We start from the raw sequence: 5,339 nt of genomic DNA, 5'->3' as shown, positions 1-5,339 counted from the left end.
CTTGGAGAATTTTGAGCATTACTTTGGTAGTATGTGAAATGAGTACAACTGTGTGGTAGTTTGAACATTCTTTGGTATTGCCCTTCTTTGAGATTAGAATGAAAACTGACCTTTTCCAGTCCTGTGGGCACTGCTGAGTTTTCCAAATTTGCTGACATATTGAGTGCAGCACTTTAACAGCATCATCTTTTAGGATTTGAAATAGCTCAGCTGGAATTCCATAGCCTCAGCTAGCTTTGTTCCTAGTGATGCTTCCTAAGACCCACTTGACTTCACACTCCAAGTTGTCTGGCTCTAGGTGAGTGATCACACTATCATGGTTATCTGGGTCATGAAGATCCTTTTGGTATAGTTCTGTATATTCTTGCCACCTCATCTTAATATCATCTGCTTCTCTTGGAAGGTTATGTGCTTATAAGGCAAACAAAAAAATCCTTAGCTCTTTTAATATTAAAAACACCCAATTTTCTTAAGTAATTAAAGACCTAATAAAGATTACATCAAACACAGAAAACCATTCTAAATCATAAAAACTTGATTTCTCAGGCAGGTAACTTAAAGGATAAAGAAATGGTTCTGAAGTAACAAATGCCACACCCCTGCATGTGGAACCTGTGAGCAGGTGAAACCAGACTGATCACAAAGGGAAATTACCTCAGCAGGTGATTAGAAAGGCATGGTAACATGCTGGAAGGAGAATTAGGCACCGAATGGCCCAATCTGAAAGAAAGATTCCAGTACATCAACCTGAGAGTGAAGAGCGAGGGAAAAGTGACACCTGAGTGTGAGTTTCTTTGGGGGTTCTAGGTTGTTGACTGTTGCTTTCACCACTAGTCTTGGGGTTTTGTCTTCTGTGCTATGTGGCCTGTGAAGTCTTGCTGCCACGGTAAGCAACTGGGCCTAAAACCCCAAGATGGGAGAACCAAGTCCAGGGCTTCGGACCACCAGACAACTCCTAACCCCAAAGAATATTAGTCAGAAAGACCTCTCCCAAAGGCCTCCATCTCAACACTAAGACCAAGCCCCATCCAAACGCTAGCAAGCTCCAGTGCCTGATGTCTCATGCCAATCTTTCAGCAAAACAGGAATACAAAACTGCACACTAGCAGACAGGTTGCCTAAAGCCATATAAAGCCCAAATACATCCCAAAACACACTACTGGACACAGCTGTCCTCCAGAGAGACAAGATCCAGCTCCATCCATGAAAACAGTGGCACAAGTCCCCCAAACCAAGAAATGTTCACAATGCACTGGTCCAGCCGACCCATAGAAGGTAGACTACAATTAAGAGAAACTGTGGCCCTCCACCTTGCAGAAAGGAGACCTAAAACACACTAAATTAAACAAAATGAAGACAATAAACATGTAGCAGATGAAGGAATATGGTAAAAACCCACAAAATGAAACAAATGAAGAGGAAATAGGCAGTCCACCTGAAAAAGAATTCGGAGTAATGATAGTAAAGACTATTCAAAATCTTGAAAATAAAATGGAAGCACAGATAAAGAGACTGGAGACACGGATCAAGAAGATACATGAGGGAGAACAAGATGGCAGAGGAGTAGGTGGACATGGAGTACATCTATCTCCACAGATACGTAAGGAATACACCTTCAGACACAGAAGTGCATACAGAACAACAGCTGAGAGAAGACAGGAGTACCTGACCAGTGGAAAAGAATATATGGAACCACGCAAAACTCGGTAGTATGAAGGAGCTAGGGGGAGAAACAGGAATGTTAGTAAGGCTGTACTTGCCCTTGGCTGGTGGGGGAACTGAAGCAGGGGTCCGATCCCCATAGCGGGACAATTGTCTGAGTCAGAGAAGAAACATTTAAGGCTGAGAGTGAAATAGCTGATCTGTGGCAGTCTAAATGGAATGAGAATCAGACAGTTCTTGCCACAGCCATACATACACTATTCAGGAACATGGTCTCCTGGAAGGGGCAGCGGCTGGGAGCTGGAGTTTAGAGATTGTGGAGCAATCCCAGTGCAAGGGCTGCTGTTGACTGTGGAAAGATGGATTGAGAGGATGTGAGGGAGTGGATCGTGGTGGGAAATGCATGTGGAGGAAAGCCAGGCATCCATGGAAGCAAGGCGATACTGCTGAGTCACATGTAGGGGGTGGAGCCATCACCATAGCCCCTCTCTCTCCACACCCCAGCATCCGGCAGCTGAACAATAGAGAGCCTGGCCCATCAAAGGCCTGATGCACTGAACTACAGAGTACGGCCCCACCCAGGGTGACCCTTTAAGTGCCTGATGCACCAATTTACAGAGTAGGACCCCAGTCAGGGGGGCTCCTTTATGTGCCTGAAGTGCTGAACAACAGAGAAGGGCCCTAGGCAAGGGATCCCTTTAAGTGCCTGAACGGGCAGACCTACGGAGAAAGACAGGACAAAGAGGCCTTCTGATCATCAACTACAAGAGGCTCGATAAAAGACTCTGATAGGGCCATAACTCCTGCCATGGAGGCAGCCTGTGTCCCCGAACACTTGATGCTGCCAAAGTCCCTGCAAGCCAAGCAACTGCACTACCTTCACGTTCAACTCTCACTGGGGCAGAGCTGCCACAAGCAAAAAAGAAAGAACAAGTCTTGTATTTATGCGCACAGGATCGCTTCAGTCCTGTCCGACTCTTTGTGACCCTGTAGACTGTGGCCTGCCAGGCTTCTCTGCCAGATAAGGGGTTCTCCAGGCAAGAATACTGGAGCGTATTGGCCAATACTGGTTGCCATACCCTTCTAGAGCACTGTATTTCCTGCTGCTCTAACCATCAGCCCCCTGAGTACCTGGTGCTGACAGAACCCCTGCGACCCAAGAAGCTGCACCACTTCCATACCTGGCCCTCACAGGGGAAAACCCAAGCCCTCCAGGGCAGCCTCAGGAGCTAAACCCCAGCGGACGACCCACTTGTACGGGTGGAAATGAAACCACAATTGAAACCCAGGGGCAGTGTGACTAAGAAGACCCAAAACCTTCCCACCAGCTATACAAGCTGTAGATTAAATCCACAAGATCAACTAGGCAGGCTCTGTGTCTACAGAATATATAAAAGGCCATTGAGAGCTCCCACAAAAGAAAACACACTAGCTCTGATAGCTGTGGACACTGGAGGCAAGAACATGTAGGAGTGGGATCAGATTAGAATCTGAGCAGCCCCCACAGCAGGTCCAGAGGGCAGTACAGTGTTGAAGGGCATCCTAGGGAGGTAAGGTGGACTGTGATTCCCAGCGTGGGAAAGGACTCTGACAGCAGTGACTCAAGAAAAATATTTATTATTCTTTTTTTTTGACTTGTTCTGTAGATTATTTTGGAGTTTTTTCCCCCTCTGTTGTAGTTGTCAATTTTATTGGCGCTGATAAAACAAATTAAGCTTTTGAGCTTTTTTCATTTTCTTCAGTCACATTTTTTATTGTTGTCATAAACCTCTGCCTCTACATTGGGCTTTTGCAGTTCTGTGAAGTTCTCTTTTCTTTTCTCTTTTTTTAATTTTAAATTTTAATTTTTTAAACCTACTATTATTTTTTTCTACATTTATTTCTTTGTTTGCTTTTCTTACTGTTCTTTTACCCTTGCAGTTAATCTTTATTGCATATAAATCTTATTTATCTACCTCTATTTAACTTTGCATGTCTATTCTTTCTTTCCTTTCTCTCCTTTCCTCTCAACATATTTGTTAGTTTTATTTTCATTGTTTTATTCCCCAATTGTCACTTTGCTTTAATTTTATTTTCCAGTTTGTGCTTTAATTAGTTTTGTTCTGGTAGATATCATTTTTGGTTTCTTTTCTTCACCAGGTCAATCTATTGTACTTAATTTTTGTTGGACTGTTTTGATTTTGCTTATGGATGTATATGCAGATGTGTATATTCAGTCACATTTTCTATTGCTGTTATAAACCTCTGCCTTTACATTGGGCTTTTGCAGTTCTGTGGAGTTTTCCTTCTTTCCCCCCCTTTTTTTTTCTCTTTTCTCTTTTTTATAACTTTAATTTTTAAAACGTATTATAGTTTTCTATATTTATTCCTTTGTTTGCCTTTCCTATTGTTCTTTCCCCCTTGTAGTTAATCTTTAATGTATATAAATCTTCTTCATCTACCTCTATTCAACTTTGCATATCTATTCTTTCTTTTCTTTCTTTCCTTTCCTCTCAACATATTTGTTAGTTTTGTTTTCATTGCTTTACTCCCCACTTGGCACCTTGCTTTAGTTTTGTTTCCCAGTTTGTGCTTAAGTTAGTTTTGTTGTTAAATGGTAAATGTAATTTTTTTATTTTCTTTGTTCACCAGATCAATCTACTATACTTTATTATTGTTGGACTCTTTTCACTTTGATCATGGGTGTATATGTATATGTGTATATTCCATTACTTAACTTATTATATGCCTGATTTTGTAACTGTCATTTGTCTGGGGTTCATCTTTGGTTTCTCATTTTTTGATATTTGTTTTACTCTCCCTTAATGCCATAACAAACCACTCTTGGAATCTTCATTCCTGAACAGAGATCAAACCCTGAGCCTTTGGAGTGGGAGGACTGACTCCAAGACGCTAGACTCCCAGAGATCTAACAGTAGGGAGTATTAAATAGTGAGAACTCACACAAAGGAAACCACTTGAATACAAGACCCAGCATTACACAACCACCTGTGCAGGATGCCACATCTATACAACAAACAAAACAAAAACACAAGCCAAATCATTAGCAGACAGGAGTACCACCTCACTCAGCCTTGCCCATCAGAGGAAAAAACAAACAACAAAACAAAAACTCAGCATAAATCTCACCCTATACGAAGCTCACACAAACCACTGGACCAAACGTAGGAGGGCAGAAACAATAAAGAAGAAAGAATTCAACCTTCTTCATGGAAAGAATTCAACTTTCCTTGAAGCCTGGGAAAAGGAGACCTCAGACACAATAACTTAGAAAAAATGAAAAGGCAGAGAAATACTGCACAAATGAAGGAACAAATTAGAAACACAGAAGTCCAAATAAATGAAGAGGAAATAGGAAAATTACCTGAAAAAGAATTCAGAATAATGATAGTAAAGATAATAAAAAAACCTTGAAAATAAAACGGAGAAAATGCAATAATCAATCAACAAAGACCTAGAAGAATTAAAGAATAAGCATACAGAGACAAACAATACAATTACTAAAATTTAAAATTCATTAGAAGGAGACAATAGCAGAATATCTGAAGCAGAAGAGTGAATCACTGATCTGGAAGACAAAAATCAGTGAGCTGGAAGTCAGTGAGCTGGAAATTACTTCTGAAGAGCGGAGTAAAGTAAAAAGAATGAAAAGAGCTGAGGATAGTCTCAGAGACCTC

At 41.4% G+C, this 5,339-nt stretch overlaps 1 long non-coding RNA gene across 1 annotated transcript in view; it reads right to left on the bottom strand.

Moving 5' to 3' along the window:
* Positions 1-272: 272 nt before the first annotated feature.
* LOC122434607 overlaps positions 273-5,339 on the bottom strand; it is a 38,470-nt gene continuing 33,403 nt past the window's right edge. The window contains exon 5 of the long non-coding RNA XR_006267430.1: positions 273-411. This is a non-coding gene — a long non-coding RNA (uncharacterized LOC122434607). The remainder of the gene's footprint in view (positions 412-5,339) is intronic.

The sequence above is a fragment of the Cervus canadensis genome, chromosome X (genome assembly GCF_019320065.1).
Source record: "Cervus canadensis isolate Bull #8, Minnesota chromosome X, ASM1932006v1, whole genome shotgun sequence".
Taxonomy (NCBI): Eukaryota; Metazoa; Chordata; class Mammalia; order Artiodactyla; family Cervidae; genus Cervus; species Cervus canadensis.
The sequence above is the reverse complement of the archived record's forward strand: the minus strand, read 5'-3'. Positions and strand labels throughout refer to the sequence as shown.